Genomic DNA, 22,056 nt, shown 5'->3' on the forward strand with positions numbered 1-22,056 from the left:
ATTAAAATAAGCAAAATAAGCAGATAAGCAGAATTATATATATATGAAAATATTTATGAATGATAATATACACACATGCTTATAACATATAATGAAGATTTCATATTTGTGTATACAATTAATAACATTAATACATTAATATTAGATATATAATGTAATATATATATAATATATTAATATGTATATGTATATAAAATTTGTAAATATATATATATATATATATTATAAAATGATAATGCACATATTTAAACATGTTCAAACAAACAGAGATGAGTATATTTAAAATATTTTTAAAATAATATATAAATTATTATTATATATTTTTGTATGATTTATTATCTTTTCAATTACTTATTATTTTCAACACAAATAAGCATACTTTTTTAAAATAAAAGTAATCTATTGTTTTGAAAACTAAAGTAAATTAAATACTGTCAAATGAACAATAATTCCTCTGATTTGATTTTCTAGACGTGCTGCTATCTTATCTCTTATGATCTGCCATAGTTCAATTGTAGACTCCGCCCCCTCGTCCTCCTCCACCAATCAGAACAGCCCTCCACTCATTCCTGATAGATGCAGTTGTTTGACTCTAAGATCTTCTCTCTCTCTCTCTCTCTCTCTCCCATGCACTATTGTAATATCACTTTTTTGCATAGTTTTGTACGATCTGTCCTCGCCTCAACCCGTTCATTAGCAACATGCAACGCGAAACTCTATAGAAATCAACAGTAGAAATCATGTGTCATTGCTGCCTGTTGAGTGCACTAAATCAGTCCCTCACGAGTTTCCATATCATTTAAGCTCATCAGGTTTGAACAGCTCACACTTCTCTGCTGCTCGCACCCTGACATCAGCCTCTGCTCCTCGACTAAATACGACAATAATGAGGACACACAGAGACATCCAGATCTCTCACACCGTTCTGATGTGCGTCTGTTTTCATCTGTGCAGATTCACAGCGGTTTTGACATGTTTGTCAAAACCCTGTTCGTTTCCACTGCAGCAGCAGCACACACACACACTCTCTCTCTCTCCCCAAGCGCACGTTTCTCTGCTCGACTTCAAAGCGGTTGTCACTGTTGGGTCAAATGAGTGTGGGCCGTGTTACAGTGATTTACCGCAGGACGGGTTAGCAGAGGAACTGTGCTGAAACCAGTGGATTTCTGCTTTCATAATGCAGCAGAAGCACCTGTATGATTAGAAATCACTGCAGCTCATTACTTTTTTAGCCACCATTATACTGGAGGCATTTTTCCCATTTATTTTCTCAATTACACTCAGAGTTTCAAGCCCTGAAATATATATACACATATATTTTTCTTGGGAATTAAGAATTACCAGTCATAATTTCGTCTCAATCATGATTTTTTTTTTTTTTTAATTATATTGTTAAGATAGAAAAATATGTTGTTTTGGCCTGGAACTTCCCCAATATAGAAAAACAAACATGAAGACCAATGTTTTTCCAATTGTACACAGACACAAATTTTATAATATTTTTGGTTAGATTTTTTTTATTCATATGTTTTAGTCAATTCAGATTGCATTAGTATTGTTTTAAATTTGTCTTTATTTAGTTTGATCATTTAATTTATCTAACACTTTTATTTTACAGTTCAAATTGCATTCTTGTTTTTTTTTTGCATATATTATTTACATTTTTATGTATTTGTTTATTTCTTATTTTTTAAAAGTTTTGGCTATTTTTTATTAGGTCAAATTCGAATTGCATTAATGTTTTTTATTGATTCTTTTTAATATTTGTGTTTTTATTTTGTTTTATTTGGTTCATTTCAGTTGCATTGTTATTTTTGTAATTTATTTGTTAATTTATTTGTTTGATTTTATTTTTGGGGGCACTGTTTTTTATTTTTAATAATTCTGGTTATATTTTATTTTTCATATTTAAATTGCAATAGTGCTATTTTTATTTAATCGTGCAGTCAATTTGTTTATTTTTATTTAAATTTTTAACTTTTCTTTGTGGCTTTCATAATACAACAACAAACTCAGACTAAATACAGAAATACATATCTTATGTCTCTTGAATGAAACACCAAAGCTATAAAAATGTGCTTAGTATTGCTGCATCAGGCCACGAGAGAGCTATTAGAATCTGACTATGTGGCAACCATCACTATATTAGGTTTTGTATAATCGAAACCCTAAACTTCAGAGGTAAAACCCAACCAGATTCGGCTGGTGTTTTGTGAAGGTGTGTGTGAATTAATACAGTATAAGCTGAACTACATCTCAGTCATGTCCACTTCACACACTGATGTGCTTCTCGCTGCCGCTTTCGTTTGGTTGAGGCGGGTTATTCATTTGTTTGTTGTCGTCTCGAGGTGATTGGCATGGCCTGATCCAGATGGATATCTTTAAATAAGCTTCTGGTTTCGTGGAAAGAGGCCGTTTTGAATGCAGGCTGTGATAATAGGGTCGTTTATACAGAGCCGAGTCTTTGAACGAGAAACATGACGAGACGCAGGAGACCAGAGAACAAACATACAGCTGCAGCCATGCTAGCAAAACAACACAAGATAGCAATAATTACACCTTATGCAATTATTGTTTTGTGTGATTAGGGTGTACGTGGCCATATGGAAGCTCGCAGCTGAAGTCTAGATGAATTTGAATGAATTTTACACACACTCACGCGACAGAGGCAGATGGGAAGAAGTTGCACAACATTATTTTCAGTGTATGTGTGCTTTGGTTGTACAAATTACTGCAGCAAAGTTTATGAAAACATCAATATTACTTGATTAGACCTTCAAATACATTAGTATTTGTTTGTGTTTCATGTGTTATTGTATCTTGATACATTTAATACATTCAAAATGAAACATCTACAGTATATTGCTTCTGAAGCAAAACAGAGGATCCAAGATTTTTTTTATCCATAGATATTTTTATTTATATCCACTGTACTTGAAATATACAGCCTTTTTCATCTACTTTTCATTTATACTTTTTTTAATCTCCAGTGGTCATCTTTCAGGAAGTTTTGTTGTTGTTTGTTAGTTTTTTTATTATTATTTATTTAAACTTAAAAAGAAAATTAATTTTAGGCCTTTAATTAATTGACTAATTATTTGATCATTTATTTATTTATATTTAATTTTATGATAAAACCATAGTTATGATATTATAATTATTACTATTTTAAGCTAGAAAAAGTTGCAGTTTCAACCTGTTACTTCCACAAAAAAATAAAAGAATAAATAAATAAAAAATACGGTTTCCAATTATTTTTGTCCTTTATTTTATTTTTTTTAAATAAATAATTTTTTTTTCCAATTTTACATTTTTCCAAGTCCAATTTAAATGAACTATGAAATAAATAATTGTAATGTATTGTAATAACACTACAATTATTAAAACATTAATATAAATCAAATTAAAATATTATATAAAATATATTAAATATTAAAATATTAAAATGCTTTTGTTGTGATTGTCTCAATTTAGCATGAAAATGTATCTAAAAATCAACTGATTGGTTTTACAAAGGAAAACTTTAAAAATACTTTACTTTTCACGTGTACTTTCTCCCCTGATATGACTTTAAGTTATAAATTGATTGATTAATACTGGTATTTTGATGTTTGTGAAACTTTAGTGTTTAAACTCAAATATGAGTTTATTAAATCACACACTATAAGAAAAGCATTTCTGTTTGTGAAAATGCACAAAAGCCACAGGCCCTCACTGTTGAACAAATATGACTTCATCAAACTCAAAGCTGCTCTTTGTTACTTCTGTATTTAATCTTTCAGAAGTACAGTCTTCAGATGTAAGGTTATTGCAGGAATCAGGCTGTTTAACATTGACACTGTAAGTGTGTCTGTTTGATTCAGATGTAATTTTCTGCCTGCCAGCATTTGAAACTCAGCGGGACGCTTTTAATGTTCAGAAAACATTGATTAAAGGATAATATACATCAGCGGTATTTTCAAGATCTTCATTAAATAAAAAAACTAAAAAAAACATGTGGATTTGTAAACGAAGCCTTTGGTGGAAGATTTGATATTTGGATCCGCAGCAGCATATCTGATGTCAATTAAAAGTCTAATTAATCGTGTGCACTAATGAGCATGTGTTAAAATCACAGCCACGGGCAGAAATAGATCACAGAGGGAACAAAATGAAAGAGAGAGAGAAAAAACAATGCTTTATGTATGATTCTGGCGGGGTTTTCGTCTTTCTGTTTGTGTTTTTGTGTAGGCTACACTTTCGTTCATGCATATCAGTGGAGTTTGTGTTTATTGAAGTGTGTGTCCTGTGAGATTGCATTTGTGCATCTGTGACTGAGACTTTGTGTTTGCACAACTTCAAATGATCTTGATTTCATTACTGCAGCAAAGAGAGCAGCTGAACGCGAGATTTCTCTTGTATTGTTGTTGTCATCTCACTGTTTGCATCTGTTTTTTTTTTCGTCAAACAGGACTGAATGAGTATTTATGCAAGTGCACCTGTCTGCGATTCCCGGTCAGATGTGAGAAAATAAAAATGGGTCAGAAAGGCCCCTGAGCTCTGGTGAAGTTAGCCGATAATCATCTGATCATGTTTGATATCAGTGATTGTTAATAGTCTGTGACGTTAGGCTTCATTTACGTAACAACAGAATGAATTTCTGTGTTAGCTGAATATTAAATGAACAGTCTGTTTAACAAGTCATTAACTGAGTGGTGTGGATTGCTTGTAGATTATTGTGATGTTTTTATCAGCTGTTTGGACTCTCATTCTGACGGCACCCATTCACATACATTGGTGAGCAAGTGATGGAATGCTACATTTCTCCAAATCTGATGAAGAAACTAATTCATCTACAGCTTAGATGGCCTGAGGGTGAGCACATCTTCAGCAAATGTTCATTTTGGGGTAAAAAATTATATTTAATATTAGTATTTTCATGTTTTATATAAATTATAATTCATTTAAAGAACTGTTATTTAAAATGTACAGTTCTTTAGAGAAAATAAAATAACATTTGAAAGAAAAGCTGGAAATTATACAGCCTTTTACTGAGAAAAAAAAAAACTTGCATACAGTGCAAAACATTATTTGTTTATCATTTTCAAGCCAACTTAATGCTACAAAGTTATTCACTGAAACAACCTCATCTGCATAAACATAAGCCACATTCACATATGAAACCATAAAACTGTATTTAAGAAAATCTGTTTTGTTAGATCTGCTTTCACACGTCTTTTATTCATTGCTACCATAAAACTCTGTCATTTGCCTGAAAATAACTTTAAAACTGCTGTGCTGTTCAGTCTTTCTGACAACATTTCTCTCCACATCGTATTATGTAATAGGCCTACATAATGCCATATATTCGCATCAGCTCCTTCACAGGCAGCAGACGTCTTAAGCCAGAGCTTTCATCTTCGAACATTCGTTTTAAACCACTGTTCATACTTGACATACTTTTCTGCCAATTTTACCTTCTCAAGATAGCAGATTTGCTGCTATTTCAGTAAGGGCTATGTGGTCCATATGTTTTTAAAAGGTTAATGTCAGTTTAACAAGACGTTAATACATTTGCTTGTTTTTTATGTTTTTTTTTTCTTTCTACAGTAATTGATTTTATATTCAAATTAATGATCTCAAAGCAAACCATGACACTTGAGCATCCACACACAGGCCAATTTCCCGCATCTGGTTGTTGTAACTGCATTAAGCAGCCTTCACAGTCTCAGCACCACTTAACTACTTCACTTTAGCAGAGGAATAAAAAAGCAGTGATCTTTAAAAACCCAATATCAGATTAAAACACCGGCAGTTATGAATCTGAGTCGCTCATAAGCCAAACCAGCTAAACGGATTTGGCACGAAGCTTACAAAACATTTAAACGAACAATCGTGGGGAAATTAATCAGCCTTCGCAACAAAGCAGAGTTTCATTATTTTGCACTATCACACATCTGATAAACCGCTAGCCAGATATTTGTGTTTCGCGCTCTTTTGTGAGCCGTTATATTTTGTTCAAACATGATATCGGAGCCAAACGTTTGGAGCCGAACCAGAGTCATCTGAATGGAGATAAGAGAAAGCGGGGGTCAAACACACACTTTATCGTGAAAAGGAGGGTCAGGAAACCCGTTTTGACATTTAAAACGCCTAATGAGAAAACAGCCCCGTCTGCGCGAGAGCTGCTATCGTATTCGACCATCGGAGGGAGTGAGGTACGACACAGGACGGGTTTTTGGACCAGACCGTTTTAGATTGTCTATGTAGTTTTTAACAAAACAAAACCCAAGTCATAGAAAGCACTAGTCTAACTTTTATTAAGTATTCTGTGTAGATCTCCGTCCAGGATATTCCCATAGCAATATTGAACACAACAAGTAGGCCTACCGCTCAGCTGCACTTCTTAAGAAAAAAAAACACTAGACCATAACGTAACCCTCCCTCGACAAGACAGAGAATAATTCAACTTCCTGGAAGCCTGTTGTTTCAGTCTAGAAAAGGAAATTCTCTGAATATCTGGTTCTCAGACCCTCCTAACTTGTTTCTTTCCTCTTGTGACCAGCATATATGAGGCTCTTGAACTACTGCATATAAAACCAAAGGGAATATGTTTTTTAGTAGCCTGAACACAGGCTGAAGAAAGCTTGACATAGACCTACATCAAATCAAAATCAACACTGTATAATTGTATTAGCACACATTTCTGGCTCATTATGAACGATTCATCATGCATGCATGTCGGCTGACTCTGCATGATTTGAAGAATAATTCATGTCTGCAACACACACACACACACACACACACACACACACACACACACACACACACACACACACACACACAAACTTAAATATGACCAAAAGGGACATTTGCCTTATAGCAAACACCACTAAGCCAAATGAACAATGTTTTATTAAACCAAGCATTTATTCTTATTGATACACTCCTAAAAATAAAGAATGGCTTCAGTGGTTCCATTTGAGAACCTTTACCATTCATGGAAGCTTTCCATTCCACAAAAGGTTCTTTACGGTGGATAAACAAACACTCTTAAGAATAAAGGTTCTTTACTGCAAATGATGGTTCCATGAAGAACCTTTTGAATCCATGGAAACTTTCCATTGAACAAACGGTTGTTTAAAACAATTCTTTAGATTATTAAAATGTTTTTCTCGAAAAAAAGAGTGGATGTTTTAAGAATGGTTCACTAAAAGGTTCTTTGGGCAACCAAAACTGGTCGTTCTGTGGTATCGCTTGGAACCTTTATTTCTAAGAGTGAAGGTTCATTAGATTATAAAAATGTTCTTCACACTATGAACAAAAAAAATGTCTCTTTGAAGAACCAAAATGGTTTTGAAATGTCATTTCCCTTTGCTTAAAAATAGAGGAATACCAAGTGTCTGTTCCTGCAGGGACTCAGAAACACGGCTGCATCCAGACGTGAGATTAGCTGGAGGACTTATGAGTTTCTCTTGGAGACAGTGAGAGTGTTTACCGGCGGGGGTTCAGCACGATACGGGATGATGAAATCTGTTTGGCAATGGTCACGCGCCCTCAGCATCCAAAACACGCCTGGACACACGCCACACGTGAACACGCTACATGCTAGAGAGGCAGCGTGAACGAACTCAAGAAAAACCATTCAAAAGCTCATAACTGAACATTATTTAGAGGCAACTTTAAATTTTATCTGTATATGTACAGTGCACATATATCGGTGTATACACACACACACACACACACAGAGAAAGAAAAATGTGTAGAAACATTATTCACGAATTGGGAGTTAATTTCACAAACAATTACAGAACAGCAAGTAAGAAATTGAATTAAAAGCAAGATTTTGATGTAGAAAAACTGAAACAGTATTTTATTGTAAAACATACTCAAATAATTGTAGGTTTTTGTGTTGAAAGAATGATTTTGTTTTAGAAAAACTGAAACTCTTAAGAGCCTCTTAAATACATCAGTTCTCACACTCTTAAATAATTGTGTATATTAAATTAAAATGATTCATTTACATTATTTAATGACTCATTGATTATAGGATTGTGTTTATTGTGGTGGACATATTACTTTCTCCAGTCAATATACCTGTATTGTATTTGCTAGACATTTTCCACACAATTTTTCTATAATGTATGAAATACTAAGTATATAAATTAGGTTTAAACCATCAAAATATTAATTTTAACATATCAGTAACAATAAAAATCTCTTGCCATTACTATCACAAACAATCAACAAAGATTTCCAAGCAAAAATAAATGAATTTCAACAGATATTTTGATATTTTGAAAATAATATCCTTCAGCTTTCTAAAGGTCATGGATAATCCACTAGAGGTCAGATGATATGTAGATCATATATTTTTAGGTAAGCACTGACAATGTTAATGCTGGTGTTAATGATGTAAAGCTCCCATTTGTGTGTGTGTGTGTGTGTGTTTATATATTCAGTCTATCAGGGCTACCCAGAGCTCAAAACTAGTCCATTAGGCTACTATTACTATTAGTAAACCTCAACTAGGCACTGGTTAGTTTGACATTATCTATAATGTGATCTTGGAGACCGCCAGTTGTTCTCTAATCTAATGGAGCAGTTCAATTCGATTAAAAAGGCGTTCGTCTGCACTAAGCACATGTAAACAGGAGACGCAGTGAGCATTATTAGTGCATTAATTCGTTTTCCATGGGAAATCTGCGAGCTATAACGAGACACAGTGATGAGGGAAGAAACGTTGACTGACACCTGCTGTCAGAGAGAGAGAGACGAAGAGCTGTTCACTGGAATACTGGCCTTGATTTGTCATTTTCCTGACCGTGACGCTGACCGCATGCAGTTTTGATTTATACCTTCGATTGCTTTTGCATTTCAGCTGATGCATGGATTTCATATTTGCTCAGTGACACAGAAACCTAGTCAAATTAGATTGCATGCATTGGTTAACTGAGATTGTATGAATATAGAAGCATTTCATCTTCAGAAATTAGATTTCATTTCCGTCATTTAAGGCGAGAGAGCACAAACTAAATTTTCACATTTCCTGTAGAAAATTCAGGAAACGTCATTAGATATTAATCAAAGCCTGCCATGTGGTGATGGACAGCACAGAGAAATTAATAAATGAGACTGTGTGCATGTACTGTAAGAGAGAGAGTGATCAGAATGATGGACTCTGAACAAAGGGAATCAATGCCGGTCTCATAAGGCTCCAGACAGACAGCTTCTCTGCTGTATAACGTTACAAAAACCACTTTCACATCTTACACCAAAATACATATTTAACCATCTGCCTGCTGTTAAGATTATTCAAATGCAGCATAGCCACTGATTTTCTTTTCTTTTCATTTTTTAACATGCACCTTGCTTCATTTAGGAGAGAGTAGGTTATGACGTGCTATAGGCAAGAAGAAATTAGATTTACATATGTTTTTCACAGTGTCTAATGTCAACTAAAATTGGAATAAAGAGCCTGCGAGGCTGACTTTCTCTGTGAGTTACACCAATACAACAGTAGGTGGCGCAACATGGCATGACATGTCTTTACGAGTCACTGATTTGTTCATTCATTCATCCGATCCACTCAAAAACAGGTATGATACAAGTGGTTGTCTTTATGAAAGAGTCAATGAATTTTTTTCTTTATTCATTCAACCAATTAATTTCATTCATTGATGAAACAAGCGGCTGTCTTTAACCAAATCACTGAATTGTTCACTCAACCAATTTGTTCATATAAAGGGATTGCTTCAGGAATGGGTCATAGAATCACTCACTCCAACAATTCGTTTAAAAACACTGATTCATTCAAGAATTATGAGTGAGTCTTGAATTAAACAAGGTTCAACAATACACCAGTAGGGGGTGCAACGAATCATTGATCTTCAGTTCATTCATTCATTCTATCATTCATTCAACTGATTTGTTTAAAAACAATTCATTTGGGAAAGTAACAAGTGGCTGACTGATCATTGAATCATTCACTCAACAGGTTTGTTCATATACAGATTCCTTCAGAAACTAGGTGACCAAATTTATAAAGCAGTCATAGAATCACTAACTCAAATGATTCATTTAAAACACTGATTCATTCAGCAACAAAACAAGTGGATGTTTTTATGAGCGAGTCATTGAATTAAGCACGTTACATCGATACACCAGTAGGTGGCATAACATGACAGCCTTTATAAGTCATTGATCTTCTGCTCTTTCAATCAGCTGATTCATTTAAATAGAAACAAGTTGCTTGCTGAATTCTTAGCGGCATATTAGCATGCTATATTACTGTTTTAGCCAGAGAAAGATATGGTAAAAATAGTAAGAGTGGTATACTAGTACATGGTTCTGAATTCAGCAGCTGTCTTCATTCAGTTTTTTTTTTCATATGCACAGATTCCTTCAGGAACTAAGTGACTGTTTTTATGAATGAGTCATAGAATCACTTGCGCAAAGATTCGTTTACAAACACTGATACGGGAACTCATACTGGAACACAATAAATGACTGTATTATGAGTTTGTCATGAAATCATTCACTCAGCTGATTTGTTCAACAATACTGATTCACTCAGTAAACAAACAACTCACCTGCTCAGATATCACCACTGTCTTTCACGTCCAAATCACACCTGAAATGATGACGGCGAAGGAAATTAAAGGTTCATATCCATGTCTGAGACCAGCATGACACCTGCAGCGTTTACCAAGCATTTGATTACTAAATTTACACAATTAATTGCATTACTGTATTCAAGTTAATAATTTTCAGTATATATATATATATATATATATATATATATATATATAATATATATATATATATATATATATATATATATATATATAGTGCTGTCAAATGATTAATCGTGATTAATCACATCCAAAATAAAAGTTTTTATGTACATAATATGTGTGTACTGTGCATGTTTATTGTTTATATAAACACGCACATGCATGCATATATTTAAGCAAAATGTTGTTTATATATTAAATGTATTTATATATATATAAATTATATGAATATAAATATATACATGTAAATACGTCAATATTTACAAAATATATGATAGCACACACATAATTATGTAAACAAAAACTTTTATTTTGGATGCAATTAATCACGATTAATCATTTGACAGCACTAATATATTTCATAAATAATAATAATAATAATAATAATAAAAAAAAAAAATAAAAATAATAAATATATATATATATACTTATATATATATATGATATATATATATATATATATATATATGTATGCATGTATACATGTGTGTCATGTAAAAAAAATATGAAAAAATATAATTTTATTACATAGATTTTTTTCATATATTAACACATTTTACAGTGCACAGAAACCTTCTGAAACCTAAACCCTGTGCCTGTGTTTTTTACAGTACCTCCTCAGGTTGATGCTCATAAAGAATTGCCCTTGAACACAACACAGCGATGAGTGCTTTCATCTGAATCCTCATATTCAGCTCGTGAATTTACCAACTCCTCAAACTCATCGCTTTCATTTCCACAGTCCCACACTTCAGCGACAGTGAGTTTAAGTGCTGGACCCTCGGTAACATCAGCACAGCCAATCACCAGAAACACTCCCTCTGATTGTGCAGCATGTGTTCTGCTTGTGGCAAAAGGTCAGCGTGGCTGCAGTAATCTAAGATTGTTACTGACATTCACCTGTATGCTGTTTAGCAATGCAAATGACTCTCTGATCGCCACCAGACAGCAGGCCCAATCAAACAACAGATCTCCAGTCTGTGCGTATGTGATTTAGGATTATATGCACAGACAAAATGTGCGCAGCAGTCTGAGACTTGCAAACTGCATTATGTGCGTGAACTGATTTCCTCTCGAACTGTCACCAACTGAACTGCAGCGGTCAAACTATATAAAATATAGTGAATTAAGCTACAAACTCACTCATAATGCACAATGTTAATGCATAATGAAAAAACTTTATTCAAACTCGGGACTTTGATAATTCAGTTTAAGCGATTCACTAGCAAAAAACAGTTTAAAAAGAGCTTTTCATTTTTTGATTTTGACATTGCTTGTGATGATTTTGTCATCTGATTTTGCTTGTGAAGCATTTTTCTGAATCTTTAGACTTAGTGGGAATAACTAATAAGTCCTGATCTGAAATGATGCTTTGTGAATCATTCAGGGGTGTGTTTCCCAAAAGCATCATTAGCTCACTATGGTGGTAAGCTCCATTGAATTCTAATGGTTAATGAAGCAACTTGCAACCAATGATCGGGACTTGATTGGTGCATGGATTGCGAATCATTTAATTAAGATCGGAACTTCGGAGTGGGTTCACAATTCATTTGATTCAGATCGGGACTTCCGAGCACGTATCTCAAATCATTTTTCTGTTTTCTTTTTTTTTAATCGAACAGTACAACACATCAAACCATTAAGGCACAGTTAAAACAAAAGAAAGTAAAGAAAGTATACACAAATACAAATCCCTGAAGAAAATTAGCCATGGGTTTTTTTTTTTGTTTTTTTTACCTAGCCTGAAATCTTCTTTCGAAGAGACAAAAACAGCAGCTAACTTTAATGTCTGACTTCTATTATAAATAAATCCAAAAGCTTTTTGTGGAGTTTGGATTGACTGTATATATAATATAATATTAATATATATAATTTACACTTAACTGATTTTATTACATTTTGCAATCTTTATTTTTATGACTTTATTTTTATAAAAAAAATATGCAGAAGTTGCATATTTATACTTTATATCACTCAAACTAAATTAATTGATTTTATTTGCACAATTATAAATGGTGACCTTTATTTGACTGACTTTTTTATTTTTTTATAAAACCTTGAATATGTTAGACCAAATTTCTGACCATAATATATTGCTTTTGCTTATTGTGCTAATGATTTATAAATGTTTTATTGTGCTAATGATTTATAAATGTTATAATTAAAAAAGTGCTAAGTGTTAATAAGGTATCTAAATGCAGTTAACTAAACTTTTACTGCAAGATTATTTTCAAACCATGTATTGTTCAGAAACCAGGTCGAGCGGTGCTGGAGGAAGTGAGTGAATGAACAGCGCTATCTCGTCCACCCTCAATACACATGGCTGAAGGCTTGTTGAACCCCCAGTTGCTCCCCGGCGCTGGATCATAGCGCCTCTTCACGGTGGTTCACTTCTCAGTACTGATTGGTTAAAATGCACCAACATGTCACCATACTTCTTTCACTTTCACTTGCATTGATAGTGAATTGCTGTACTGAGAATGCCACATGTTCTCTGCATTGCTGTGAAATGCAACATTGCATGCCAAATTGCATGCAACATGTTCTTGCACTGCATTGATGTGAATTGCTGTATAACACATTTCTCAATGCAACATTGCATAAACTTTTCACAAGAGGCCAAACATCCGCTCTTCACACTGATATTAAAGTGAATATATCAGAGTCTTAAGTGTTATAATCAGACAGAGAGCGCAACGAGAGCCAGACCAACAAGTGAACAGGAAGAAAGAGGCGACAAGCTCTTTTCACGCTTGTCATTCATCCCCCTGTAACCTGAATGGTTGCTCCTGCTCGGATTTGGACTCCTGCGTTTGGAGGTGTGCATTCAGACGGCTGCAGGGGAGAGATAAGACCCGTTATCTGCAGGTGCTGGAGGAGAGGTCAGTCAAGGGTCAGAGGAACCACTCCATTCTCCAAAATGAGCTATCCAACCGCTTGCTTTAGTTTAATACCACAGTTATTTGGTAAGATTATGTAATGCAAATGACCATGATAGGAAGTTTTTATGTACTGGCACACTGCTAAAAATAATGGTGCTTAAAAGGTTCTGCAATGCCGCCATAGTGTGCATGAAAAAATCGTGTGTATCCCCACCCGAAAGAGCAGAGGCTAACACGTGCATTTGCCAGATGTGCCCTTATGCTTCCTGGGGTGATGTCTCGCTTCTCTATTGGACTGATTTCACACATGCTTCAGTACGAGGTCTGGCCGGGGCGTTCCCAAAGCATTCGACGCAGCTCGAGTTCTGCACTCAAAAAAGTCAACTAGCCACTTGTTTGATTTGCAAAATACAAATATGTCTGATTAATAAGAATATAACACTTGAAATATATAATATCTTGAAATATATTTTTTAAAACTTACTAAAATAGCAGTAAATATATTTGAAAAAATAAATAAAATAAATAAATAAATAAAAAAAATAAATAAATATATATATATATATATATATATATATATATATATATATATATATATATATATATATATATATATATATATATTAAAATATATTATAGCTAATTTATTTTTTGGCCTTTTTTGTATGTATAATTTGAAATAAACAAATATTTTTTTTTGCCATACAAGTATTGCACCATGCAGCAACACACTCTTATATCCATACACCAAAAGCAGTATCATAAAAGAGCAGATATCCAAATATGGGTCCACTTTTTAATGGAGAGCCTTAGATCCGGCTCTAAGACTCGAAACACTCATGTCTAAATCTGTCCGAGTGTGAAACATCAGGGAATGTTAAAAGAAACTTCCAGAGCCGTGAGGAGACATTGAGGACATCTCTTTGACGTTGTACTGGAGGTAGTGATCTCAAATCTGACTCTCAGATGCACAAGAGACGTGTCTTTCACTCGAGCAGACTTCAGCCTTTGTGACACTCGCCGCTGCCAAATGATTATGCTGGAGATCACCAGCTGCAGACCTTCTGGACACGTTTACTGAGGGAACATCGACAACTGGTATAAAAGAGGCAGGAGACCAAACACAGCCTGAAATCACACAATCAAAGTCACATTATGATGATGCTGACAGACGCTCTCGGGCTAGAAGTATCAAAACTTTCACATTATCTGGAGTCTGGGTTAGTTTGATTGCTTTTTTCAACTCACTGCTGCAAAATCAAGGATCTGACATTTGACTTTTTCAAATGAACATCAGATACTGACTAATGTAAACAGTGCTTAAAACTCAGAAGGTATGACAGTGCTGCAGAATAAAAAAAATAAGCTTATGCATAAATTTTAATCACCATTTTTGAGCCTTTTCCACAGTGTTTTTCAATAAATAAACAAAGAAATGTATTTTAAATTTAATATGATTTAATATTTAATTTATTACTTAATCTATCATTTATTATTATATTATTATTAAAAAAAATTCTCTATTTTATAGGCACCAATATAACAATACATACTGTAGCAAAACAGCAATACGTAGCTAAATTTTACTAAAACATTTTATTACATGAAAAAATAAAATTTATTTTAAATGTAATATTTAATTTATTATTATTATTTAATTTATAATTTATTATTATTATTACATGATTATTATATATTTTATTTTATATGAACCAATAACAGTACATACTGTAGCAAAAACAGCAATACTTAGCAAAATTTTACTAAAAAATTTATTAGATGAAAAATTTCTATTTAAATGTAATATTATTTAATATTTCATTTATTATTATAACATTTTTTTATATGCACCAATATAACAAAAATACTGTATCAAAAACAGCCATACTTGCTAAATTTTACTAAAACATTTTATTACATGAAACTATAACTTTGAGGGATGATGCACATTTTCTTTCACCTTTCTGAATTGATTCACTGAAACAAACTGTTTCAGATGAGTCCCACAAATCAGTTGAACTTAATTTGATCCACAACTGGCTTTAATGGAACGTTTAGAACATTCTTTTTTTTTTATTATTATTATTGAATGCCACAAGAACCAGAAGTAGGCCTAGTACATTCACATTATTAACCTATATTATCTGCTAAAAAAAAAGTTACATAAATGTAAGTGCTTTTAAAACATGGCGTTTTCAGCACTGTGTGTGTATATTTTATTTTTTTCTCCATTTAGTTTTTTTTAAAAGGTGTATGTATAAGTTAAGAGCTTCTGAGACGGTTCTGACATTAGCGATCAAGTCACGTTCAGATGAACATCTTCTTTGAAACGTCTAAATGAGCAGCAGAACACTCATATTCACAGAATTTGAGCCTGAAATATCTTTCATTCATTTGAAACGCTTTGTTTGTGTGTTTTGAAGCCTGCTGTCTTTGAAATGCTAATCACTACAAAATGAAAGCAGAAAATATGTTTCATCGTTTTATTCTTTTTGGTAGCAGCTTTGTTCATTTCTCCAACAGTTATGGCAGTGATGAAACACTGAGTGCCAAGATTTCCCATCAGGCTAGTTAGCCTTTCCGTTTCACAGCCGAACTGACTAGTTATATAACCAGGTTACTTATCTCAGTCTGAAAGAGGTTACAAGGTGAAAGCAGTTAGAAATATTATCCTTTTTCAAATAATAGCCTACTCTCGATCATCTGCCTTTATGGTGACACTCAGTAATCACTAGATAGTGGAACATTCTCACATAAAAGTTATATAAATAGGACAAAACGTTCTTAAAGTAATCTTTATGGAACGTTCTTATGAGTTTGCTAATATTTGATATGCGTTCCCCTAACATTGACAGAAAACATTCTTAGAACCACATCCTTAATGAACGTTATAACCTTTTTAACCTTCAAATAATGTTATAATCACAAGAAAACCAGACATTAATTTTAAAGGGATAGTTCACTCAAAAATGGCAATTCTGTCATTTATTACTCACTCTCACATCTTTCCAAACCTGTAAGACCTTCGTTCATCTTCTGAACACAAGTTAAGATATTTATAATGAAATCCGAGAGCTCTCTGGCCCTCCATAGACAGCAACACAACTGAAACGGGTAATATTTTATTTTGATAGTCCACTTTAGACAGTCTACTAACAGTAAGTAACTTTGAACTAAATGTCATTTAGCAGTCTTTAGAGTATTAGTAGACTGTCTGCTTAATATCTTCCAACACTTTATTTTGATGGGTCCACAAGTGATTTCATAGTCTTTAAATAGTGTTATAATTATGACAAGAAAACCAGACATTTCAATTTTTTTGAAATATTTCAAACCAAAGTTTCCACAATGTTTTTATAACCTTTTTTTACCTGGGTTGTACACTAGTTATATAAAGCCACACTGCTCATTATGAACATACTGTTCTTCTGATTGATCCAGGCCAAGTTATTGAAATTATTAAACATTAGATTAGATAACCTATTGAGCTGACTACTTACACTGTACAAGTATCACAGATGCTCAAGACACAAATTGTTTTATTTTACCACAAAATAGAATGTTTTTAACCAAATTCTTTAAAGAAAGATACATACATAGTACACAATGTAAATTCCTTCCACTGGAAAAAGATAGTCACTGATAGTGATGGGAAAAAGCAAGTACATGCTCCTATACATGATTTTTTTTTTTTTTTTTTTTTTACAAAATATATAACATTTCCTCAAACACATATATTTGTTTATGTGTCAGCATTAGCAAACGTTGGTTTTCCATCTTTTAGTTTAAACCAGACCCGAAAAAAGAAAACTTTTAAATAATATTTCCTCTGCTCTTCAGAAACTGAGGGCCTCCACACACGCGTCAACGTTTCTCCCACACAAGAAGACATCAACATGAAACAGCTTGAGATTTGTTTTCAAAAACGACTCGTTCAAATGATTCAGAGTCGACTCTTTCTTTTGAGAGACAATACACGATTCACTTTGCAGGAGGTTTTCATTGACTCAGAGCTGTTACACACTGCATGAAAGGTCATTTTCTAAAATCAATAATAGCGGCACTTTAAAGGTAAATGATGCTGACATAAACTCACGCCAGCAGGGGTAACTTTTACTTCATTATATAATTAATAAAAAATCTATTTTTATGAATAGTTACATGGAATAGTTTTGACAATATTGATTATATTGCTAATGATGTTGCGGATTGGTTCACAGAGGTGTTTAATGAAATGACAATAAGCATGCTTTATTGTTTAGCTATTGACCAAACACGCTCCAAATCACATCCTCGTTCCACAAGTGAATGTAGCTGCCTATGTAGGACTAGACTAAACAACAGAGCAGTTCACTGGTCACCAAGTTATATATATATAGGTCTAAAGGCTGCTTAATTAGTCTTTGTGTCAGATGAGTGCAGCTTATTGAATCTTTTGCTTCTTCATAATGTGAAACTGTTAAAAGCTTGTTGAATGTCTTTTGTGCTGCTTTCTGAAAACCTTTGGGAAGCGAATAATGAGACGTCTATTTCAATACCACTGTCTGCATTCATATGGAGATATTCTGCCCGAGTGTGTTTATAATGAATCATGTCATAATCACAGAGCTTGCAGATCCTTTTGTTTGATTTTCAAAATGAGTTGAAAAATCTGAGGGAAAAACACATCAAGTTGGATTCTCCTGATGTTCATTAAAAAGTTCCAGCCAAAAAGTTGTTTTATAGTTGTACAGTGACTCTTTATGCAGTTACATCGATTAGCCAGTAGAAGGCGACTAATGACTGTTTTAAAGTTACAATCATTCACTCAAGCGATTTGTTCACAAACACAAGTATTCCTTCGAAACATACCTTTCTGCCATGTTTCCATCCAAAGATACAAATTTAACTTATGCGCAAAACTGGAATATTGCATAAAACATTTGCGAATAAAGCACCGTTTCCATCCAAAGAGAACAAAATCGTCACTTCCTGATAAACTGGCACTAAATATCACTAAGAAAAGTAGGAGAAATCCACTCACAACTAACTGCAATCAATCCAGTCAATTCCCAAAGGACGAAATCAAGTCCCGCCCTCTCATTTCAGATGCCGTTTCACTCAGATAGACGTCACAGTAGAGAGAAAAAGACAATCGCTACTTCCGTTTCATGCCGACTTTAAAGGGACTTTGATCAATTTCAACAGCTGGCGAATGAAAAAAAAAAACACTGACAGCCAATCAGAATCTGTCCTGCTTTAAAGAGCGCAAACATTTAAAGCGGCAGGCAGCAGGCGGCAAAACAGCGTGCGTAAATAATACATATAATTATTATAAAACAGAAAAAAGACATTTTTAGACTTGTTGGAAGTGTTTTCAAAGACGTCTACTGAGTGTTTAGATTTAGGACAGCAGAACAGGGCCAAGACACAATTGACTCGGGCCTGGCACAGAAACAGTCCTGTTCAATGAATATTGGATTATTGAATGATATTAAAGGAAATCTCATTCCAATTTTCAGCTTTATTGCTCTTTTATGGGAATATTTTTTTTTACCTCATTAGAAGCCCTTAATGCAGAAATCGCACAGATGTTCAGAAATTCATGCCAAAAGCCAAAGGAGAACATAAGGATGATGAGGGGTGTGTGTGAGGGATATAATAGCCTGGATCGTTATTGAGGCTCAAATTCAAGAATCCAATTTAAAAGCCCAACGGAGCAGAACCGATAGAACAAGTTCACTTTCAGAGAGGACCATGACAGGAACCTAAAACAGTGACTTCATATCATCATGCATTTTTTTCTTGTATGTTTTTATGTAAATTTACAGGAACTCAATTAGAATGACTAAAACTTCACAGCCTTTTCATGTATTAATTTTCCCTAATAAATTCTGATTAAAGTAATGTATATTTATAAAATGCAAAAAATGCAAAATAACATTTTTATATATTATTTAAATACAAAATTAGAATTTATAAAATTAAAAAATATATATTTTACAATTAAAATGCAAAAAAATAATTTATAGGCTATATAAAAAATGCAAAATAAAAATTTATTTATACAATTAAAAATATTTTTCAATTAAAAATGCTAATTTACCATTTTTAAATTATATACAAATGTAAAATATACAGTATATATATATATATATATATATATATTATATATATATATATATATATATATATATATATATATAATTTTAGAAAATAAATTTATTTTCATGTTTATCATGTATAGGCCGGATTTTCATCCAGATTTTAAGATGATGCACTTTTTACTAATCCTTTAAAAAAAAAAAGAAGAAGGAAAAAAAACTGTTAACATGCTAGTTACTAATCTTGCCAATATTTCAACTTTCACTTTGTTATCAGTAGCATATGTTCTCTAAAATATTTTTGACTTGAACCGTAGAAAAGCATTTGTAATTGGACACAACATGATGGAGGGTTTAAAAGCACCAAATATTTTCTTTAAAGCACTTATCTTCTCTAAAATGTTATTTTAGGTTGTTTTGAACCAGCAACAATCTTTTAATAAGCAACACATCAACAAAGCACAGCCAACCCAAATACAGAAAATTATCAAATATGTCACTAATGTTTCCGCTTTCATATATAGCTGTTTATTTTCTGACAGGGGAACTGCAGACAGATAGCAGTAATTATTTTATTTCTGTAAACTGTCACTTATCAATGAGCCATTGGAAAAGTAAAGAACTTTCCTCTAAAAATACTCTCCTTCTCCTTGCTGCAGTGTGTCATTTATCTGTTAAAACACTGATTACTACAGACCCAAGAGATTAAAATATTAAAAATAAAGAACTTTCCGTTTGTACTTATTATTATTCTGTTCACATCTGCTTTATCATGGAAAGACACTAAAGCACAGAAACACTAAGTGAGCTTTTTCTGGTCTGAACACACTTCGACTGCAAATGCTATATTGCACATGCTCAGTATAAACTACTACACTTTGGTTGGACATTGTTATGTGAGAATCTATACTTAAAGATTGATTTTCTTTCTGCTTGTAGGTGTCTCTCTGTTTGTGTCCAGTCTTTTTACTGTATTGTTCAGCTGTGACAAAGGAGAATGTGTGTGTAGTCATGCGTTCAGATGTTCTGGTTGAGTCGAGGACATCTTAAAATCTTAACCAGTTCCTTACGCCAGTGATCATGAACATCCACCCACATGCTGACATTTACGACTATGCAGAGTTTAATTAGAATGGCCAAGAGTTAAACATTTAATGGTACTGCAATGACACAATCCAAATGTCTAATCTAAGATTGAATCAATATTGAAATTCGTACATGCACAGACAGTTTATGGCCCCTATATAGTGTCATCAGGGCTCTGTTCCAAAACCTAGTGAGCTGCTTCACCATCTGCTGTCTTCATAAGAAGTGTCTTCTAAGGAATCTTACAAGTGACCTATTTAAAAGAACTGACTTTTACCTTTAGTATGTTATTACATGTAGCAGTACATCACTTGCTCACCAATGGAAGTGAATGGGTGCCGTCAGAATGAGAGTCCAAACAGCTGATAAAAACATCACAATAATCCACAAGTAATCCACAACACTCCAGTCCATCAGTTAACATCTGGAGAAACCAAAATACAAGTTCAGAATCCATAATATCGCTTCCTCCAGTGATAAAGTGGTCTTGTCTGAATCAGGTGAGAAATCTGCACAGATCCAGCACTAATTACAAGCCAAACAGTTCTAAACAAATATGTGAGAGGATTTTGATGTGAGATACAACAGATGGACTTTTTCACTGGAGGAAGTGTTATTATGGACTCGTATTTTGGCCAGAAATTACTGTTTGAAGTTAGAAACATCTTAATGATGGATTTGTTGCTTATAAACACACAGCTTTTGGCTTTACAAGATGTTAACTGGTGGACTGGAGTGGTGTGAATTACTTGTGTATTGTTGTTGTGTTTTTATCAGCTGTTTGGACTCTCATTCTGATGGCACCCATTCACATTCATTGGTGAGCAAGTGATGGAATGCTACATTTCTCTGATGAAGAAACACAAACTCATCTACATCTTGGATGGCCTGGGGATGAGTAAACTTTTCATTTTTTGGGTGAACTAGGCTATTTTTAAGCATAATTCATACAATGTTGAAAAAAGTTGGGCTGCTTCATATTTTTGTGGAAATCATCATATATTTTATTTTTCAGGATTGTTTGCTGAATAGGAAGTTCAAATGAACAGCATTTATTTGAAACAGAAGTCTTGTGTAACATTATAAGTGTCTTTCCTTTCACTTTTGATCAGTTTAATGCATCCTTGCTGGATAAACCTTGATGACCCCAAACTTTTGACCGCTAGTGTATGTGTGTCACATAAATTAATATTCTGTGACTCAAGCATTTCGTCCCGCATCTGCTGTATA

Source organism: Cyprinus carpio, chromosome B25, assembly GCF_018340385.1.
Source record: "Cyprinus carpio isolate SPL01 chromosome B25, ASM1834038v1, whole genome shotgun sequence".
In the NCBI taxonomy this organism is placed as follows: domain Eukaryota; kingdom Metazoa; phylum Chordata; class Actinopteri; order Cypriniformes; family Cyprinidae; genus Cyprinus; species Cyprinus carpio.